Here is a 22,351-nt window from a genome sequence, read left to right on the forward strand (position 1 = left end):
CTGAGAACTCCATCCTGGCCTCCCCATGGCTGACAGGGACCAGAGTACTTGGGCCATCTTCCCCTGCCTTCCCGGGCACGTTAGCAGGGAGCCGGATCAGAAGTGGAGCAGCCAGGACATGAACCAGCCTCCCTGATACAGGATGCTCGTGTAGCAAGCTGCAGCCTAACCCACTGCGCCACAGCACCAGTCCCTGGGCAAAGCTCCTTGTGGCCTGCTCCTGCTTGACTGGGAGAGGCGTCCCAAGACGACTCTCAGGAGTGGCCGTCTGTCAGAAGGACTCAGAACCCAGGAAAGCTGTTGTCCTCATGGCCGTGGTTTCTGACTGCAGGACAGATTCAAGTCAGCCGAGCAGGAAGGTGCACAGGCCGAGGTCCGGGAGGCTCCAGGAGGCAACTTTCAGTAGTCTTCCCCTGAGGGAGCCCCACGGACAGTGCCTCAGAACCTCGCCGTGATGGGAGTGGGTGGGCAACACACAGGAGGTGTGGCCAGCCGGGCGAGCGCCCTTGAGCCTTGGCCTCCAGGGTTTTCACTGGGGATCAGTCGTGGATCTGTGACACACCTCATGACAAACCTTGGCTCCTCGGCACCCAGCTTCCTCCGGGATCAAACTGACACTTCCTGCCCGGGGCCCCAGGCCAGCAGCACCAGCCCTCCGTGAACACAGAGGCGGCACAAGCCCCTGGTGTGGCCCAGTGGCCCGTGATGCACAGATGCTCTGGTAATCCCGAGGAGCCAGTCCAGGGCCAGTTCTTTCTTTGTAACATGCAGAGTCTGGGGACCCTGAGCCTGTGGAGTTAACCTTAAAATCCATAATTTAATTTATGAGAGAGAGAGAGAGAGAGAGAGAGAGAGAGAGAGAGAGGTCTTCCATCTCCTGGTTCCGTCCCCAAATGCCCACAACAGCCAGGGCTAGGCCAGGCTGAAGCCAGAGGTCCAGAACTCCATCAAGGTCTCCCTTGTAGGTGACGCAAGTACTGAGCTCTCACCTGCGAGGGAGCGCATTGTTAGCAGGAAGCTATATTGAAAGCAGCTGAGACTCAGGCACCCCAGGCTCTGTCTTAACTACTGCACAAAATGCCTCCCCAGAGTTAACGCTTTGTCACCACCTTGCAGCGTCACATCCACTGCTCTCTGAAGCATCCCACACTGCTTGAGTGAGCTCTCCTGCCGCTGTGCTTTGCATTCCTTCTACTTGGAATTCCTTCTACTTGGAATTCCTATTCACACCCCCAGCCCCTCACACCCTGCCCCAGTCTCCTGAATGAGCTCTCACTTGTCCTCAGGTTCTAGAGAGGCACTTGCTCCTGTGTGACACCTCCAAGCAGACCAGGCTTCTCCCTACTTGTATACCCAAAGCACCGTGTCCACGCCTTGTTACTCCTGGACCAGTCCGTGTACCATGGGGGAGTGGGTTGCATAGCTGTTTCCCATGCAGTGGAGAGCACTGTAAGATTCTTTTTTTGTTGTTGTTGTTTTGAAGATTTATTTGTTTACTTGAAAGTCAGAGTTAGAGAGAGAGAGAGAGAGAGAGAGAGACAGAGAGAATGATCTTTCATCTGCTGGTTTACTCCCTAGATCTCTGCATTGGCCAGGGCTGAGCCAGGTCGAAGCCAAGAGCCAGGCACATCATGTGGGTCTCCATGTAGGTGACAGGGGCCTAAGCACTTGGACTATCTTCTGCTGCTTTTCCCAGGCCATTAGCAGGGAGCTAGATTGGAAGTGGAGCAGCTGGGACTCGAACTGTCCCCCTTATGGGATGCTGGCATTGTAGTCAGTGGCTTTACCCACTATGCCTCAACGCCAGCCCTTACAAGATTCTTTAGCGTAGGCAACGTGTTAACTGTTGGACAATGCTTATGCTTTCTGAGGGTCAAAGCCGTACTCGCTAGTGCATTCCTTCCCACCAGCTGATCTTCTTGAGCCGATGGCCAGGGGGCCCCGGCCTGGCTGCTTCCTGATGTCATCTGACTCCCAGGTGTGAACCTGCACCTCTGCTGCTTCCTGTCCTTCAGGATCATGTGACAAAGTAGCGATGGGGCAAGGCGAGGGAACAGATTTTCAAAGAAGTGAACATTTGGGCTGGGCCTTGAAGGAACCTGGCATTTTGCTCCGGGATGGAAAGACAGAGCTGTCAAGGCCAAGGTCATGGCACAAAGCCCATGCATGGGCTCCCTGTCTCCCCGGTTCCAGCCTGCTGAGGCGACAGCCACTCGAATCCCAGCTGATACCCAGGAGAATTGTTCGCAGGGGGCCACCCCCATCATGAGGGTGGGCCCGTGTTCTCTTTGGCTCATGAGGCTTTTTGGCTTGTGTCTTTTGTCACTTGGCTCTGGATATGTGTGAAATCCTCACTCAGACTTTAAGTAGCTGGTGGTTGGAAGCCAGTGCAACCAGAAAATGGAGGAAATGTGGATAAAACAGATGTTGAGCTACCCCAGGTAGCCTCGGTGTGGGCTGGCTGGAGGCCTACAAGCACAAGCAGGCACCTCACTCCCAGAACGGCAGGTCTGGGGCACTGCTGCCAGACAGGGCTCTTGTGTTATACCCAAGCTTGCAGACTTAGGGGGTCGTCTGAGCAAATGGCACCTTGGGGGAGTAGTCTATCACGCTTGACATCACGAGGTTCATGCTGAGGTCTTGGCATCCCACCTGAGTCCTGCAGTCACCTGTTCTCCCGGCCTGCCTGTAGGTCGCTCAGTGCAGCTGCCTGCAGCTGGAGTCAGTGCTTCTCACCCCTTGTGCTGTGCCTTCAGGGGGTTGGAGAGATCACCAGGCCTTGGGGAGGCTTTTCTAGTGGGAGCTGCCTTTGAGGATACTTCCAAGAATTCATGGAAAGTAGAATTAAAACAATACATTTTTATATATATATATTTAAATATTTATTTATTTATTTGAAAGTCAGAGTTACACACAGAGAGAAGGAGAGGCAGGGAGAGAGAGAGAGAGGTCTTCCATCTGCTGGTTCACTCCCCAATTGGCTGCAATGCCTGGAGCTGTGCCGATCTGAAGCCAGGAGCCAGGAACTTCTTCCAGGTTTCCCATGCGGGTACAGGGGCCCAAAGACTTTGGCCATCTTTGACTGCTCTCCCAGGCCACAGCAGAGAGCTGGACAGGAAGTGGAGCAGCCGGGACTCAAATCAGCACCCATATGGGATGTCCGCACTGCAGGCGGTGGCTTTACCCGCTATGCCACAGCACCGGCCACTATTTATATATATTTCTAAAGATCTATTTATTTGAAAGGCAGAGAGAGAGAGAGAGAATGAATGAGAATCTTCCATCTTCTGGTTTATTCTCCAAATGGCCACAACACCCAGGACTGGGATAGGCCAAAGCCAGGAACCTGGAGCTTCTTCTGGGTCTCTATGTGGGTGCTGGGCCCCAGGCACTTGGGCCATCTTCTGCTGCTTTCTCAGGCACATTAGCAGGGAGCTGGATGAGCTGGATCAGAATTGGAGTAGCTGGGACTTGAACCAATGCACATATGGGATGCTGACACTGCAGACCATGGCTTTAACCCTCTGAGCCACTGCGCTGACCCAAGAATGCATTTATTTTGCTGCAAAGAAAGCTTTGAAGTCCATGTATACAAGGGGTCTTCAAAAAGTTCCTGGAAATGTGTGTTACTAAAGAACAATGCATGGATTTCCATTTTTTTTTCTTACACCAAAACAAGCACCTTTTAATTCTATTTTCCATGGCCTTTGAAAACTGCCCTATGCATGGGACCGGTGCTGTGGCGTGGCAGGCAAGGCTGCTGCCTGCAGTGCCGGCATCCCATATGGGTGCCAGTTTGAATCCTGGCTGCTCCTCTTCCAATCCAGCTCTCTCTCTGCTGTGGCCTGGGAAAACAGTAGAAGATGGCCCAAGTGGTTGGGCCCCTATGCCCACGTGGGAGATCCGGAGGAAGCTCCTGGCTTCTGGCTTTGGATTGACACAGTTCTGGCCACTGTGGCCAACTGGGGAGTGAACCAGTGGATGGAAGACCTCTCTCTCTGCCTCTCTCTCTTTGTGTAACTCTGACTTTCAAATAAATAAATATTAAAAAAACAAACAAACAACAACAACAAACTACCCTATGCAGGCGTTGGCTAAGTTACTAGGCTCTTGGGGTGAGAACATTTCTAAATCTTGCTGTCTTTCTGTTTCTCTTTCTTTCTGTGCGGCAGTGTGCACTTTGCTGCCTACTGGCCTTGGGATCCTGGGCAAGTTACCTAACCAATGTTCCTTTGTTCAGAGTAAAATTATGGGTGGGTTAGATCAGAAATGGCAAATACCCAAAGGGCGTCAAACTTGTGGATTTTCTCACCCACTTCCTGCCAGTCTTGATACGCTCCCGGTGTCTTCTGAGCACAGCCCTGGAGACAGCCATTGAAAACTGATGAGCTGCCTACTTAATATGACTGGTTTAATTCTGTAATTAATACACAGTTATTCTTAAGTGTTGAAATTTAACTGAAATGTGATCCCTGTTAAGCATAAGAGTGGGAATAAGAGAGGGAAGAGATGTACAATTTGGGACATGCTCAGGCTGACTTGCCCCAAATGGTAGAGTTAGAAACATACCAGGGGACTCCAATTCAATCCCATCAAGGTGGCGTGTACCAATGCCATCTCACTAGTCCAAGTGATCAATTTCAGTTCACAATTGATCATAATGAAAGGACTAAGAGTCAAAGGGAGCACATAAACAAGTCTAGTACCTGCTAATACTAACCAATAGAATAAATAAAGGGGAGAGCGATCCAACATGGGAAGCGAGATACTCAGCAGACTCATAGAATGGCGGATGTCCTAAACAGCACTCTGGCCTCAGAATCAGCCCTAAAGGCATTCCGATCTGGCTGAAAAGCCCATGAGAGTATTTCAGGCATGGAAAGCCAAGACACTCAGGCAAAAAAAAAAAAAAAAAAAAAAAAAGAAAACCTAAATGAAAGATCTCTGTGAGTGAGATCCCAGGGGGAAAGAACAGGTCTTCAAAGAAGGAGGTACCTTTCTCTGAAGGGAGGAGAGAACCTCCACTTTGACTATGACCGAAGAGTCGGAGAACTCAAGGGGCTTCCATAGCCTTGGAAACTCATGACTGGAGCATGGGGAGATTACTGAGGCCATAAACAAGAGTGTCAATTTGTAAAGTCAACAACAGGAGTCACTGTGCACTTACTCCTCATGTAGGATCTCTGTCCTTAGTGTGCTGTATATTGAGACTTAATGCTATAACGAGTACTCAAACAGTATATTTCACTTTGTGTTTCTATGGGGGTGCAAACTGTTGAAAGCTTTACTTAATGTATACTAAACTGATCTTCTGTAAAAAAAAAAAAAAAAAGAAGAAATTATCAATTCCCAACTTGACTCTCACTGGGATTAAACATGACAATAGGTCTGATCTGATTTCATCATCATTTAAAAAATCATCTATTATTTTTCACTTTATGTTTCTGTGTGGGAGCAAACTGTTGAAATCTTTACTTAATGTATGCTAAACTGATCTTCTGTAGATAAAGAGAATCAAAAATGAATCTTGATGTGAATGGAAGGGGAGAGGGAGTGGGAGAGGGGAGGGTTGCAGGTGGGAGGGACATTATGGGGGGGAAGCCATTGTAATCCATAAGCTGTACTTTGGAAATTTATATTCATTAAATAAAAGTTTAAAAAAAAAGTAGATAATGCAAAAAAAAAAAAAAAAAGAAAAAGAAAACTGATGAGCTGCATCTGAACTGGGATCTAGACAGTGTGTGGGGACCCTGGCAGCTCTGGAATCCTCTGTCTTCACTAAAGGGGAGGGAAGCCAATTCACAGCCTCCACGGGTAGCTCATCCCCTTCCATTAACCCTGCCCGTGCAGCAGGACAGTGGGTAAAAGCTGACTTGCGCAGGGGACGTGTCCCTGCGATGAGCAGGGGCTTGCCTGGCAGCGGCAGCATCCCCCGCATCTCCATTTGTCCAGCTTTTCTCTGTGTGACGTTCCAGACAGTCCCGCTGCAGGTGAAAACACCTGTCTCCACCTCTGAGTCTGTTTTTAATTTAGTTTAATAAATATGTGTGCCCATGCGAGGACACTACAAACATTTGTGGAAAATAGAACGAAAAGATAATTTTGTTTTGGTGCAAAAAGTTTTTAAAATCCATGTGTAGTTTTTGCATTGTACCCATTTTTTTTCCCCACAAACTTTCTGAAGACGGCTCTTACGCATGGCTTTCAACAGTTTTTTTACAAGATTGATTTTATTTCTGTGAAAGAGTTACAGAGAGAGGGGGAGAAAAAGAGAGACAGAGCTTCCATCTGCTGGTTCATTCCCCAAATGGCCATAACGGGCTGAAGCTAGGGCTTCATCCGGGTCTCCCACGTGGGTGGGGAGGTAGCACTTGGGCTATCTTCTGCTGCTTGCCCAGGCACATTCTCTAAGACCTGGATGGGAAATGGAGCAGCCAGGTCTCAAACTGGCAACCATACGGGATGGCAGCGTCACAGGCGGTGGCTTGACTTGCTACACCACAGTGCAGGCCCCAAAACATTTTTTTTACACCAAAAGAAATGTATCTTTTGCTTCCATTTTTCCACAGACTCACATCCTCATCTGCCTTGTTTCAGGCAGATGTGGCTGGAGTTGGCATATGCCCTAGAGGAGGGGCCATGAGCCTGAGGCATGGTCAGTGAGAACACGCAAAGGCTGTGTGCAAGGTGCCTCAGAATTTGTGGGAAGGGGGAAGTTAAAGACGCTGTGGGGGCCGGTGCTGTGGCGTGATGGGTTAATCCTCCGCTTGTGGCGGCGTCATCCTATGTGGTCGCTGGTTCTCGTCCCGGCTGCTCCTCTTCCGATCCCGCTCTCTGCTATGGCCTGGGAAAGCAGTGGAAGATGGCCCAAGTCCTTGTACCCACATGGGAGACCCAGAAGTTTCCGGCTCTGGCTTCAAATCAGCACAGCTCTGGCTGTTGCAGCCATTTGGGGAGTGAACCAGCAGATGGAAGACCTTTCTCTCTGTCTCTCTGTCTCAGTCTGTAACTCTACTTCTCAAACAAATAAATAAAAAAAGTTCAGTTTAAAAAAAAAGATGCTGTGCATTTTCCCTGAACTTTCTTTAGAATCCTGGTACAGTCAAAGCTGAGCATGAGATAGGAAACCACTGCTTTTTTTTTTTTAAATTTTTTTTACTGTTTCACTCTCTGTGGCAGACATAACCAATCAGCCATGACAGTGTTTTCTAGGAAACTCAGATGCTGCCTGACAACCCTCAGCATAGAGTTCTAGCAGTCGCCACCGTAGGTCAGAGTCAGCAGGTGAGACGCAATCCATGTGCTATCGTGCGTTGCTTGTGAGATGTGGAGCAGCTGCTGTAGTGAATCTCAGAACCTCAGTGGTTTAGCACAGAAGTTTTTGCGAAACTTGTTTTAAATTGGTAGGCAAGGTTTTGCTTCACATAACCATCCAGGGACCTGTTGGTGGGGAGTAGGGAGGAGAGAGAAGGGATGAAGGAGAGAGGGAAGGAGGAGATGGTGCTTATATGCGTAGCTATAGTCTAATACCTGGGACTGGTAACTTTAAAGAAAGGTTGGTTTAGCTCCCAGTTCCGGAGGTCCCAGGGCCTGCATCTGGTAGTAGCCTCTGACTGGCAGAGTCCCCAGATGCTACTGCAGGGTATCGCTTGGCAAGAGGCAGGAGCGTGTGTGTGTGTGTGTGTGTGTGTGTCTGTGTGTGAGTGTCTGTCTCCCCTCTCTCTCTCCTCACAGTGCTTAGCCATGATGACTTTATCTAATCCTTATCACCGCCCTGAGCCCCTACCTGACCACCTGCAGGGTCTGATCAGATTCCCACCCTCTTAATTCCTCACAGTGGGAGCTGAATTTCAACTCTTGTGCCCTTGGGGGACACCCAAACCCTAGCACATGGGAGGGGCCCCTCTGCTGTATTCATCTTTTATAGGCCACGACTCGGGCACAGGAAAGCTGAGAAAGGTAGTCCAGCCATGTTCTCCAGGAAAGAGGCAAGTCGGGCCGACGTGGGTGGGCACGGTGTCTACCACGCACCCTGGAATGGTGGTAGCCTTCCACAAAGGGCGGAGGCCAGACAGAAAGGCTTCGGGAAGGCCTCTGACAGGCTCACAGGGTCTGGCCATGCCGTGGGGTAAGTCCTTCTCAAAGGGCAGAAAGGAGACGAGGTGGACTGGAGTAAGGGTCTGCAGGAGGTTCTGGGTAGGTGGGACCGGGCGGATCCTTCTGGACTGTGACACGTTCCCCCGCTGAGTGGCAGAAATCTCAACAAGCACTTTTTCTTCTGCAGAAACGCCACGAACGGGAGCAGAGCCACAGCTCTCAGAGGTCTGACTTGGCCCCTGGCTCTCTGGTCTCCCATCCTGCAGGGGACCTCACCCTTCCTCGGGGCTCCCCGAAACAACTGTTGTAATGGTGCAAAGAGAATTCCCAGCCAGCAGAGGTGGGGCCGGAGCAGGGAGCCTCAGCTGTCAGCCCACTTTGCATCTTCCCCGTCTGCATTCATTATGTGCACTAATTATTCACAGAGCGCCTTGCCCTTTGTGAGTCCGCATTAATTTAGATTGCTTTTGAGAAGCAATCAAGGAGGGAATTAAGTGATCATACATCAAAGGGAGAAGAGACCGCACCACAGAGACACCAGGTGCTTTGCTGTACCTGGCGGGACAGGCGGCTGTTAGCTTCCCCCAGCCCGGCAAATGTTGGAAGACCCAGACGAGCTCTCCTAGCCTTTGCTGGGGCCTGGTCGCCTCACTTTTGTCCTTATCTTAGTGGGTAAGGAGCTAGAGGAAGTTCAAGTGACAGATGATCGCTGGCGAAAGACAGGGAGGGCTCTTTCCCACTCTCAGCTTCGGCTTCCTCATCTGGGAGAGGGAGCGGTGGATCAGGTGATCCGGCTGGGTCTGCAAAGCTGCCAAGTCTTTTTGAAGAAATGAAACTGGGCAGCAGCACAGCGTGGCCCCAGGAAGCTCCTGCTCGTCATCCAGGAGGGTCTCCTTGCTCCGTCTTCCCTTGGCTACTGTCAGGAGCAACAGAGTGAGCAGTATTCTGTCTCTCGCTTAGATTCTCCAGCGCCATTAAGCTAGCTGTGGGTTTCCCAGATGTTTGCTATTTGCTTGATTTGGGGTCTCTATTATATATAGAAAGCTATATGTTGATTAACTGTGCTGCTGGGTCCTGGCCTTTTTTTTTTTATAATTTTTTTTATTTTTTTGACAGGCAGAGTGGACAGTGAGAGAGAGAGACAGAGAGAAAGGTCTTCCTTTGCCGTTGGTTCACCCTCCAATGGCTGCCGCGGCCGGTGCGCTGCGGCCGGCGCACCGCGCTGATCCGATGGCAGGAGCCAGGAGCCAGGTGCTTTTCCTGGTCTCCCATGGGGTGCAGGGCCCAAGCACCTGGGCCATCCTCCACTGCACTCCCTGGCCACAGCAGAGGGCTGGCCTGGAAGAGGGGCAACCGGGACAGAATCCGGTGCCCCGACCGGGACTAGAACCCGGTGTGCTGGCGCCGCTAGGCGGAGGATTAGCCTAGTGAGCCGCGGCGCCGGCATGGGTCCTGGCCTTTTATAAAATTTTTATGATATATTTTTGTTTATTTGAAAGGCAGAGACATGCCAACACAGAGAGATCATCGTCCACTGGTTCACTCTCCAAATGCTCGCAACAGCCAGGTCTGGGCCAGGCTGGAGCCAAGAGCCAGCAACTGCATCTGGTTCTCCGACATGGGTGGTAGGGGCCCAGGTACCTGGGTCAGCACCTGCCGCCTCAGCAGGAAGCTGGATTGGAAGTGGAGGGCTTCTTGAACTGGGCAGTCTGATACTGGATTCAGGTGTCCCAACCCATGTCTTACCCACTGCACCAGACAGCTGCCCAGGTCCTTGCTTTTCGTGACCCTTTTCTTGTGTTGCTTCTGCCTTCTTATTTGGGGCTGGGACACGGATAGGGCTGCTGCTCTTGGCCTCTGGCGGGGTGGTTGCCTGTTGAGCTTGTCTGAGGGACTGGACCTGCTTCCTCTGTTTCTGTGATCCACAGGAAGGGGAATGGGAAGACCTGCACATCTCACCTGGGCCCATATGGGATCGCCCAGGGGACCTGCATGTGGTGCAGTGAGAGAGAGGTGGAGGGTGGTGGGAGGGGCGTGGAGCACGTCCTGCCTTCAACACACAGCAGGTGACAACGGAAGGAACACAGTCTGGATTCACACGGGCTGGGCCGGGGCCAGGGGTGGGGACGAAGGGAGATGATGGCCAGTTGCTTCCTAGAGGAAGAGCAGCAGGGCTGCGAGAGGCCACTGGGTTTGTTGTTGGGAGGTCACTGCTTCGGGGAGGTGACGTGTGGAGGTATAACGGGGAGGCAGTGAGCTCAGAGCTTGTAGTGCGAGCTGGTGAGCTTTGCTGATCCCCCTCCTTCTACCCTCAGTAACAGGGCAAAGTGATTCAGTCCGGATGGGGCCTCTCCTCGGCGACTCTGAGGCTGGCGGGCACACAGCCCTGTAAAGCGAGCACTGTGGCAGCTCTTCCTGCTGAGCAGTGAGACGGGCAGGAGGAGAGGCCGGTTAATTGCAGAGAAGGCCAGTTCCCCTGGCTCAGGCTGTCATCGTGAGGAGCTGCGGCTGTGCAGGACCAAGGTGCCCCGAGGCCCATGTGTATTCCAGGCATTAGCCGCCAGACAGGCTCCAGCTGAGCAGATCTCGGGCCGGAGATGAACTCGCTCGGGTCTGGGGACAGCTGGAGCTGACCTGCCCTGGCGGGTTCGTCCTTTGATCTCACGTTTCACTGAGGTCCTCTGAAGGCAGGTTCTTCATCCTCCCCGTGGGATGAGTAACACTCACCTGGCGAGTCGCGGGATGATGAAGTGGGTTTTTAAAAATCTTAAGTACCAAGTGCAGAGCGCTTGGTAGAAGGTGGTATTAATGACACAACCAGCGGGCGTTTATGAAGGGTCCCAGGTGCTGTTACAGGATGAACAATAACGAGGCCCCTGTAATTAAGGAGCTGACAGTACGGCAATAGAGCTTCCGAACAGGAATCAATTACAAGGCAGTGTAGTACATATTATAATAGGGGGGCACTCAAGTGCTGCAGGAATACAAAGCAGGAGGCATCCCTGGAGGAGGCGACTTTGAAGACCAGAGCCTTCCATGCAAGGAGACTGCAAGTGTGAAGGCAGCAGACGAGGTTCGAGACACCGTGGTGCCCGTGAGGTAACTGCGTCCAGCGGCACAGGTGCAGACAGACTGGGTGATTGATTTGTAACGGCCCAGGAGTCTGAAGGGGGTGCCAAGGTGGAGAAGCCTGACTCGTTGGGTTTGGTTGGAAATACCCCCTCCCAACACCGTGCCCACCCTCCTCCATCAAATCCTTGCAGGAGCCCTTTGGGGTGTGTTCAGACTTGGTACCCAAGGCTCATGCTGGCCTGTTTCTAATCATTCCCCCTAATCGTGTGCCCTGAGATTCCCCAACATTTGTCCAGCAGGCCTCCTTGAAAACGGTGCTGTCCATGTGCCTGCTCCTCCTACAGCTGGCCTGGGTTGCAGGCGGCTGCCTCTTCCTCTGGTCTCTCTTGGAGAACAGGGGGACTGGAATCTTGTCCTGGCCAGGTATACAGGAAATGGAGAGGGTTAGCCTGGGGTAAAGGTATCACGTGGTGTCTATGGGTGATCAGCGAGACAAGGGAAGATGGGAGCACAGGCAGGCACAGGGGGAGCCACAGACGTTCAGTAGGCGGATGGATTGCTGCTAAGGGAATGTGGTGCCTGGGATCCTGGTGTTGGGGGCGAGGATGGGAAGAGCAAGGGGCCCAGGCAGGTGGCTGATCCCGCGTCAGAGCCTGGAAACCAGGTGGGGTACTGGCTGTCACACTCAGATTCACCCTGTGGAAGCTACAGGGGAAGAGGCTCCTGGAGGGATGGGTAGAAGAGCAAGGAGCTAGGAGGGGCCTCAGTACCTCCCTCTTCTGATCACTCCATACAGCAACTCAGCAGCCCTTTGTCCCTTGTTTGATCCTTAGCCTCCAAAGGTCATTTCTTTTTAAAGATTTACTTGAAAAGGAATATGACAGGTAGAGGGAGAGAGAGAGGTCTTCCAGTGGCTGGTTCACTCTCCAAATGCCTGCAACAGCCACTGCTGGGCCAAGCCAAAGGCAGAAGCCAGGAACTCCATCCCAGTCTCCCACATGGTGTCAGGGGTTTGAGAACTTGGGCCATCCCCCACTGTTTTCCCAGGACCCACAGCAGGAGCTGGATCAGAAGCAGAGCAGCAAGTACTTGAACCGGCACTCCGATATGGGATGCCGGTGTCTCAAGCAGCGGCTTAACCCACTATGCCACAGTGTAGCCCCAAAGGCCTTTTCAAGGGTGGTCAAGGCCTTCTGGGACTTTAAGTGGTTCTGCCTGACTTCCTCCTAGGTTATAAATACCTTGAGGGCAAGAGCTACATAAGCAACAGTAGCACCCATCACCAAGCACTTTCTTTGGGTGCTGGAAGATTTACGTGGACAGAGATTTGATCTTCATCTTAAAACCCTGAGCTCTGCTTATCCCCATTTGACAAAGGAAGAAACTGACGCTCAGAGAACTTAAACCCTCATGGCCAGTCCCCGTGGCAGATGATTTGAATCCAGCCTGATGCCAGGGCCGTGCTTGCGATCCCTGTGCTAGCTCAGCCTGGCGCAGCCACAACCCAGCTCCCCAAGCAGACATCTGACCACACAGTGCCTTAACAGGCTCCTTTTGCAGCTTGTACAATCGTCTCTGCAGGTGAATCCATTGATTGATTGGATTGGGTGGAGGTTGCAGGTGTGGGCAACTCCGGGGCACCTGGCTTCGTGCCCTCTGATTCCCTAAGCCCCTTTGGAGGGGCGACCGCTGCGAGCAGATGGAAATGTGTGCAGAAAGTGTTTTTCAAGCTGTCCCCAAAGCATTGTGCTTGGCAACAAAGAGGCTTTGGGAATGCAGCTCCCCAGAGGGGCGAGGCGCCCACAAGCTGAGAACCAGAACAGGCTACAGCCGCTGCTGCGTCTGGCTGCACACAACAGGCAAGGCGTGGAGGAGTGGGGTTTTTCTGGGGTGCGGCTGAGGCGGGGGTCCTGGTTGGTGAGGGAGAAGGTCTTTAGGAAAATGTTAAGGGCAGGGGGCGGGGTGCTGTGTGTGAAGCAAATTTGCATTTTAACGTCGTCGAAACACAGCCGTGTAGGTGTGGATTAGTGTGTTCAACTGGTTTCCTGGGGGAGATGGGTGTCTTTAATTCAGTGTCGTTTTAAGTTGTAAGAGCAATGCATGCAACTGTAAAAACCAAGTGCTCTGAGGTGTGTCAAGTACAGACTGGAAGCGCTGGGCCTCTGCTCTGGGAAATCACTCTCCATGGTGTGGGGTGTCTTTCAGCATGAGGACGTTTGACACAGACAAAGGGAAACACGTGTGATGACCGCTGGGTCTTCTTGGATACTCAGGGTAAGCCGGGCTCTGTACTAAGCTCGCCAGCCATTCTTTATTTTCAGGACTCCACTGAGTTTTTCCCTCCTTCTGTAGTCAGAGACCATCGCCGTGAGCCAGGAGAGGGTGAGGCCGGGCGGGCAGTAGGGTCGGAGCTGTGCTGCGGCTGCCTGGAGCTTTGGCCGTGCCTGTGCTGTTTCCAGGGATGTGTGCCAGATCTGCCCTTGCCTGCAACTCAGCTTCTGCTCTGGGCCGTTTGCTTCTCCACCCCTTCTCCCCAGTTCCCAGGGTTGCTCCTCCCTGCAGGCTCCGTCTGCACCTTGAATCTCATGGTGGCGCTGGCCAAGGCACGGAGGTTTGCTCATCGCTCCATGAGTGTGGGAGGCAGTGCGATAGGACAACACCCCCCACCCCCGCCCTGCCGGAGCTCCAGGGAACTGGGCGAAGGGGATGACAATTGAGGGTTTCCTGTTCATCTCCTGGGGTGATGTGACATTGCACCAAACTCTGGGGAAGGGGCTTAAAGCCAGCAAAGATTTATTGCTGCACAGTTTTGGGGCTGAAAGTTTGAAATCGAGGTGCAGGCGGGGTGTGCTGTCTCTGGCCTCTGCTCTGTGCCGGCCAGCCTTGGCGTTCCTTGGCTTATGGGTGCCTCTCCGCCATCACGTGGCCATCTTCTCCCCACGTCTTCACATTGTCCTTCCTCCATGCATGGCTGCGTCCAGATTCCCCTTTTATGGAAGGATGCCAGACCCACTGGCTCCGGGCCCACTTGATTGACTTTATTTATTTATTTATTGACAGAGTTAGTGAGAGAGAGAGACAGAGAAAAAGGTCTTCCTTTTCCATTGGTTCACCCCCCCAAATGGCCACTACGGTTAACGCTGCACCGATCCAAAGCCAGGAGCCAGGTGCTTCCTCCTGGTCTCCCATGCGGGTGCAGGGCCCAAGCACTTGGGCCATCCTCCACTGCACTCCCAGGGCCACAACAGAGAGCTGGCCTGGAAGAGGGGCAACCGGGACAGAATCTGGCGCCCTGACCGGGACTAGAACCCGGGGTGCCAGCACCGCAGGTGGAGGATTAGCAAGTGAGCCGTGGCGCCGGCCGACCTTTTTTTTTTTTTTTTTTTTTAGAAAGCTTTTATTGGCCGGCGCCGCGGCTCACTAGGCTAATCCTCCGCCTAGCGGCGCCGGCACACCGGGTTCTAGTCCCGGTCGGGGCGCCGGATTCTGTCCCGGTTGCCCCTCTTCCAGGCCAGCCCTCTGCTGTGGCCCGGGAGTGCAGTGGAGGATGGCCCAGGTGCTTGGGCCCTGCACCCCATGGGAGACCAGGAAAAGCACCTGGCTCCTGGCTCCTGCCATCGGATCAGCGCGGTGCGCCGGCCGCAGCGCGCCGGCCGCGGCGGCCATTGGAGGGTGAACCAACGGCAAAGGAAGACCTTTCTCTCTGTCTCTCTCTCTCACTGTCCACTCTGCCTGTCAAAAATAAAAAAAAAAAAAAAAAAAAAAAAAGAAAGCTTTTATTAATAAATATAAATTTCATAAGTACAACTTTGGGATTATAGCAGTTCTTCCCCCCATACCTGCCCTCCCACCTCCCACTCCCTCTCCCATCCCATTCTTCACTAGATTCATTTTTAATTATCTTTATATACAGAAGAGATTGACCTTATTTTAATTTACTTATTTTAAAAGCAGATTGACAGAAAGGGGCGGGGGGAGCGAGCACAAGGAAGAGATCTTCCATCTGCTGGTTCGTGACCCAGATGCACAGATCAGCTGAGGCTGGCCCAAGCTGAAGCCAAGAACTCTATGAAGGTCTCCCTCACAGGTGGCAGGAACCTAATTACTTGGTTTAGCATCTGCTGCCTCCTAGGCATTAGCAGGGAGCTGGGTTGGAAGCAGAGGCAGGACTCGATCCCAGGCACTCTGTTAGAGCATGTGGGCTTCCCAAGTGGCGGCTTAGCCTGCCACATCACAAGGCCTGCTCTACACCTCTTTTTAAGTTTATTTCTCTGCATAGACCTGGATAATTGAGGTCACCTTCTGGGTTTTTCAGGTCAGGTCTCTGATCTGGCTGTTTTTGAGGGTATGGGGGAGACATAATTCAGTCTCTAACAGTCTAACTGTGGAGATGATGCTATGTTCTTTGGCTGTGGTTGAATCATATGAACCCTGAAAAGCTGAGCACTTTGGCTGGCTGTGGCAAAGTAGAGCCTGGAACAGGCAGGACAGGGGACTACAGTGCAGTTGAGGACTCTGCTCTGTCCCCAGAATGCTGGGGTCCCTGTGCAAGGGGTAGGAGAGGCCTGAGGAGCTAAGGGCTTACCCAGCTGTGAGCTGGCCAGGAAACAGGGACCCCAGCCCTACAGATGCTGGGGACTCGATTCTGCCACCCTTGCAATCAATGATATAGTGGATTGTCCCAAAATTCTGTTCAGAGCCCAGCCTGCGGACTCCCAGGTTCTAGCCTTGTTAGAGCCTAAGCAGAAGACCAGCTGAGTTAGCCCAGACTTCTTTTTTAAAACAAATCTATTTTATTTATTTGAAAGGCAAAGTTACAGAGAAAGAGAGGGAGAGACAGAAATCTTCCATGCGCAGGTTCATTCCCCAGATGGCTGCAACAGCTGGGGCTGGGCCAGGCTGAAACCAGGAGCCAGGAGTTTCTTCTGGATCTCCCATGTGGGTGCAGGGGCCCAAGGACTTGAGCCATCTTCCACCGATTTTCCGGGCCCATTAGCAGGGAGCTAGATCAGAAGTTGAGCAGCCCAGACTCAAACCAGTACCTGTATGGTGCCAGTTAATGCACTAAGCCACTGTGCAAGCCCCAGCCCAGATTACTGACCCCAGGACGGTGAGATGACAAATTTGCTGTATCAAGTCACTGAGTTTATGGAAGTTGGTCCCAGCAGCAAGAGAAAATGCATACAGTTTCCTTACCATTTAGCAGCCTCTTCAAATGCCTGAGCCAAAGGCACGGCCGGTTTCCTGGAATCCACATCCTGCTTGTGCCTTCCTCTGATGCCCTCAGTCACCTTGGGAGGTGCTGTTGGGTGGTTGTCCCCATCTCACAAGGGAAGGAGGCTGCAGTCTAATGACATGATGTGTTCAAGGCCTCGCAGACACGGGGTTCAGGCCAGGTTTCCTGTTTCCCAGTTGTATGCGTTCTGCCACCTCCTTGTCCCCACACGCCTCTTGCCTGGACATAGCTGGAGTTCTCCACAGGGCTGGGCTCCCATGGGGCCTGACAGCGCCCTCTTACGGGACATCATCAGCAGGAGATTGTGGACGATTCCCTTGGGCAGCTGTGGCAGGGTGTTGGCAGGTGCCTCCCGATGCCTTTGCTGTGGCATGCAAATGAGTGAGCCCGCCCGCTGCTCTGACCAGGGACCAGCCCACAGGGAGTCTAGAATTTAAAGAATAGGGAGGGGGACCAGCGCTGTGGCACAGTGGGTTAACGCCCTGGCTTGAAGTGCCAGCATCCCATATGGGCTCTGGTTCAAGACCTGGCTACTCCACTTCCCATCCAGCTCTCTGCTGTGGCCTGGGAAAGCAGTGGAAGATGGCCCAAGTCCTTGGGCCTCTGCACCCATGTGGGAGACCCAGAAGAAGCTCCTGGCTCCTGGCTTCGGATCGGCACAGCTCTGGCTGTTGGGGCCAACTGGGGAGTGAACCATCGGATGGAAGACCTCTCTCTCTCTCTCTCTCTCTCTCTGCTTCTCCTCTCTCTATGTAACTCTGACTTTCAAATAAATAAATCAATTTTTAAAAAAGAGAGAGAGGAAGAAACTTAAGTTAAAAAAAAAAAAAAAGGAGAGAGAGGACTCGGCGAGGACGGCTGGGTTTGGGAGTCTAGTAGATTGCAGGGTAGGTCATGCCCACGCCTTCCAGCTCTGACTGCTTCGGGAAAACTTGCTGGCAGGAACTGGCTGAGATATGGAGTTTGTGTACCCCACAGTCTGCGGGCTGCCCTCCCTGCCCCACCTCCAAGTGCATCATGGGGTCTGAGGGCGCCCAAGTAGCTGTCTGCTTCTGTAGCCACATTCAGAGTGTTGGGGGTGGGGAGGGTAAGGTAAATGGTCAGGCCAAGAATAACCCTCCAGCAGCTGCAGTTCCTGTGGCTCCTGCTCACCCCACCTTACCTCTCAGTAACTCTATTTCTGGTGTTGAGAACCAAATGGACTGTTCTTAAAAAACTATTTGAAAGGCAGAGAAAGAGAGGGGGAGGGAAGAGGTATCTCCCATCTGCTGGTTCACTTCCTAAATGGATATAACAGCCAGGGCTGGGCCGGGCTGAAGCCAGGAGTCAGGAACTTCATCCTGGTTTCCCATGTGGGTGGCAGGGACCCAGATACTGAAGCTCATTGCCTGCTACCACCCAGGGTGCAGATTAGCAGGAAACTGAGATGTGGGGCAGAGCTGGGATTCAAACCCAGGCACTGTGACATAGGCGTGGGAGTCCCAAGTGGCATCCTGCCGGCTAGGCAAATGCTGTCTCCCCAGTCTGTTTTTGGAAGGCAGCCATCCCCCTATTTAAAGGTTTCTTGGCAATTTCCACCTGCCCTTCCTGGCCCTGGGTGTCCCCCTCCTCTGTCTTGTTCCCTGCACAGCTCTCTCCGGGAGCTCTTTTCCAGGCGCTGGCTGTCCCCACACTGAGCTGCATGCTGCAGTACCCCAGGGGTGCTGGTTGAGCAGCTTCCGCTGGTGGGCGGTGTGGCTTCATGGAGAGGACTTGTTTCTTGAATACCTGGCCTTGGACAAGAGCTCAGGAACACAGCAGCCAGCCAGCTGGCCGATCCTGGGATGGCTGCTTGGCCCCTGTGTGTTCATAGTCCCATCTAGCAAGATGGAAATGGAGCCGTGGAGACGTGCTATAGATCGCAGGCTCTGAGGAGGTGTTACCGTCAGTGAGTAGCCCCTCGTCTGACCCCTCAGTGGTGTCACGGATGGGCACAGCAGATTGTTACACCCTGGTGAGGAAGCACAGCCTTGGAGAAGAGACAGAGTGGGAACTAAATACACAGCTTCCAGGGCCAGTGTGTGATGCAGCGGCTGAAACACCACCTATGATACCCACATCCCAGATGAGTACCTGGGTTTGAGCCCCGGCTTTGCTTCTTATTCCTGCTTCCTGGGAGGCTGCGGGTGATGGCTCATGTGCTCGGATCCCTGCTACTCATGTCGGGGACAAGGAAAGAGTTCCCAGCTCCTGACTTTGGCTTAGCCAAGCCCTGGCTGTAATGGGCATTTGGGGAGTGAACCTGCAGATGCAAGATCGCTCTCTCTGTGTCTCTCTGCCTTTCAAATAAAATAAAAAGTTAAAAAGTTCAGCTTCTTCCTTGTAGATTGATTGTGATGTGTTGTGTGGCTGTAGCCCCTAGGAATACATGGGTGATAAGATCCGACAAGGTTTCCAGCCACAGGGGTGTTGGTAGCTTGTCGCTCCCCCTCTTCGTGGAGGAACGACACAGGACCCTGCGCTGTTCTTTCGTCTGCTCGGCCCTCCCCGGGTTTGCTGCTGGTTCTTCCCGGGTTGGCTACTATCCCTTCCACCTCCGTGGAAGGGCAGTTCCCCCTGGCCACATTCTCCACTTCCGCAGGGGAGCGGCACACCGCCGGCCGGCTCTCTGGGGGCTGCACGGGTTCCCTTAGATGTTCCCCATAGATGTTCCTGGTGCATGCCGTCTCTCTCCTCCCTTATAGTCCTCTTCTGCCAATCCCAACTCGGCTGCCCACACGCCGAGTACGCTGCTCTCCAATCAGGAGCAAGTCCTACAGTTTATTAGTTGAACTGGAGGCAGCTGTGCGGAAGCTGTTTACTTCTCTCCCAGCGCCATATTGTGGGAGAGCAGATGCATAGAATAAGTCTTAATTCCAGCAACTCAGTCCAGTCCGGATTGCTCCCCACAGTAGCTAACATTTATCAGGTGCTTACTGAGTGCCAAGTGCCAAGTTCAACCCTTCGATGCCCGTGATGATCTCCACTGTCTTGGCAAAGATGAGTAACCTTTAAAGTCCCTCCCCCCACCTCTTTTGAAGATTAATTTATTTATCTGAGAGGAAAAGACAGAAATCTTCTGTTCGCTGGTTCACTCCCCAAATGGCCACAATGGTCAGGTCTGGAGCAGGCTGAAGCCAGGAGCCAGATGGGTCTCCCATGTGGATGCAGGGGTCTAAGTACTTGGACCGTCTGCTGCTGCTTTCCCAGGTGCCTTAGCAGGGAGCTGGATTGGAAGTGGAGCAGCTGGGACTCAACTGGTGCCCATACAGAATGCTAGCACTGCTGACTACAGCTTAACCCACTTGGCCACTGTGCCGACCCCAGAGGTGACTGGGAAGAGGCAGAGCCAGTACCTCTGGGCTGCCTACTTACTGCTTGGGAACCTCATCCCTGAAGGCCTCATCTGACCAGGCCTATCCCAGAGAGCAGGAGGGGCGGGCAGGCAGGCAGTTACCAGGTCTCACCCTGCAGGGGTATGGCCAGGGAGCTGGGGCTGGGGGCAGCAACAAGGGGTGGCCCCATGGCATGCAGTCACTGCGTGGCGGAGTCTTGTTCCGTGGGCAGGGGCAGGGCAGGGGCCTCGGGAGAGGAAGAGGTGTGAGTGGTGGGAGCTGTGGGAGCTGAGGCAGGAGGGCCTCTGGGGGTTGTGACCACAATGGGAGCAGCAGTTAGGCCCTGGCCGCTGTGGCCCGAGAGTTAGCCGAGCTGCCCACGTCCTGGCCACAGAGGAAATGGGTTCCCAGAGGCATCTCCGGCTCTGGGTGGGGCAGAGACCGTGCACTGCTTGTTGTTTGTCTTTGCTGGAGCCTTGAGGTTAGAAAAGAAGGGGCAGACCCGGGAGGAGGAGGAGGTGGGGGAGTAGCCGTCCAGGGCGAGAGGAGGTCACGGCAGCAGACTGCTGAGTAGAACACTGGCCTGGGAGCTCCGGAACCCAGGTGCTGTGCCTGTGTCATCTGGGACTGTCAGTTCCTCTCCAGGCCCGAGTTGCCAGAACTGTGACTGAGGTGTATCAGTAAGAACTCCTGTTGGCCAGTGTGAAGGTTGCAGCTTGCACAGGCTGAGGACAGGCATGGTTGTGAAGTCCGGGCAGAGTTTGGTGATAGGGACACCTGGCCCCAGAGATTCCAGTGGCATTGCCGGGGGGGAGGGGTCTGCCTGTCTCTGCTTGGTGGCCCTGTATCTCCATGGTGCCTTCTATCCCAGGCCGGCTGCTCCACACTTGCCTTCTGCCCACCTTGTGACCCACAGAAGGAACGTCCCAAGGGGAGTTCCTGCTGTGGGGTGGGAGGTTTGGGGCTGCTACGTCTTGTTCCTGCTTAGTCTTTTCCTCTGGCCGGGGCTGCCCCCTCTTGCGGGCCAGACCAGGGTAATGTGATCACTCATGGCGGTGGAGGAGTTGTTGACTCTGTAGAAACCACAAGGGGTAAGACGGGAGCGGTGACTCTGACTCTCTGCGGGACCAGAGAAGGGGGAAGCAGTGTGGGATAGGCACAAAGCGTAGACGGCTACCCCAGGACCCCAGGCTGCTCTGGCTGTCTTGCTGGCCCTGGGCTCCTCCAAACTGCGGGAGGATCTTGGGGCTCTTTGGGAATATGCCTCCCTCCTCAGATACAAAAGCTGAGTTCCTCGGTGTGCAGCTGAGCCGGGGCACAGTCTCTCCTGCCTCCTCCAGGTCCCCGGCCAGCCGTGCTAGTCACTCTGATTCGCCCGGCTGCCTCCCTCCACATGGCCTTGAACTCGCTCTTCGTGTAGATGATGCTTCCTCTGTGTGCTCTCATTGCACCATGAACCTCTCTTTGATCCCAGTTTGCAACTGCAGTTTTAAGTTTTTTGTATGATGTTTTGGTCGGAAGCCATTTCTCCCTTGAGAACGGAGAGTGCAGCACAAGGAGCTGGTTTGGTTCCCCCGCGACCCCCCCACCCCCGTGCCCAGCAGAGCTTGTGTGCAGCTAGTGCCTGGTAGCTGTAGAGGGACATATATGTGCCCTCAAGTACAATTGCCCTGAATTTTTAGTGACATCCAGCTCCTTAGCGTCAACGTCTGAGCCTCAGGTCTAGAATCTCAGAATCAAAAACAATGGAGAAATGGAAGTGTTGGCTCAGGGAAGTCTGAATGCTGTTGCCTCACTGTGGATGAGTTGTTGTGGCTATAATCTGTGGTCAAATAAACCTGGGTGATACTATGTAACCTCATGTAGCCCCTCCTTAGAGAGCCGTGCATACCTTGTACAAAGCAGCCTTGATGTGTGATCGCCAGCATTGTTACCTTGTGTCAGGGTTTCTCAGAGCCTTTCCAGGTCCTTTACTGGTGTCTCCTCTCAGCCTTGTGTGACAGCTGCCGTCATCACTCTGCCCTCCTGCAGAGAAACGTGCTTGGAGAAGTTCGGAATCCCCAGTTACCTCTTAAGAAGTGGATCTGGCACTTGAGCGCTGGCCCTGTGATGTGCATTCCAGCTCTTTCGTCACTGAGGGTGGGGGAAGTCCCGTCTTTGTTGATTGTGGAATGCCTTGTCTCCCAGCACCCGGAAGCACCAGTGGTCACACCTCAGTGGGGACCTGCTGGGGAAGCATTAGTTCCAGTTGGCCAGGATCAGCACAGGCGGTTGTGGGCCTGGCATCCACTCAACTGCACAAATATTTCCTGAGCATACTCTGGACTTGGCCAGGTGCTAGGTGTGCCAGGACAGTGGGCACAAAGTCACATATTTGTCCAGGGCTCCATCCTGTCCCCAAAGCAGACCAGAGTTGTGCCCCTTGTTCTGGTCCTTCTCAGACCATGCAGCTGCTAAAGGTGCTAGGCTCACGCTTTAGGGCATAGCACACCATGTATTCCTTCTGTGGGTGTTATGCAAGGACTTCCTATGGCCTCAGCCCTGGGCTGGAAATTGGGGCTACAGAGGCCAATGACATACTCTTTATCTAGGG

General features: G+C 53.2%; 1 protein-coding gene across 5 annotated transcripts in view; it reads left to right on the top strand.

The window, feature by feature from the left end:
* SRGAP3 (SLIT-ROBO Rho GTPase activating protein 3) overlaps window positions 1-22,351 on the top strand; it is a 247,013-nt gene that overhangs the window by 57,562 nt on the left and 167,100 nt on the right. Inside the window, exon 1 of one of the 5 annotated variants that reach the window (XM_089306736.1) lies at window positions 13,124-13,443. The exons of the other annotated variants lie outside the window; for them this stretch is intronic. The gene's annotated coding sequence lies outside the window, so the exon portion shown is untranslated. Of the gene's footprint in view, window positions 1-13,123; window positions 13,444-22,351 lie in introns of those variants that run through there. 5 annotated transcript variants of the gene reach the window in all.

The sequence above is a fragment of the Oryctolagus cuniculus genome, chromosome 10 (assembly GCF_051225735.1).
Source record: "Oryctolagus cuniculus isolate XC-2025 breed Fujian yellow rabbit chromosome 10, ASM5122573v1, whole genome shotgun sequence".
Classification (NCBI taxonomy): domain Eukaryota; kingdom Metazoa; phylum Chordata; class Mammalia; order Lagomorpha; family Leporidae; genus Oryctolagus; species Oryctolagus cuniculus.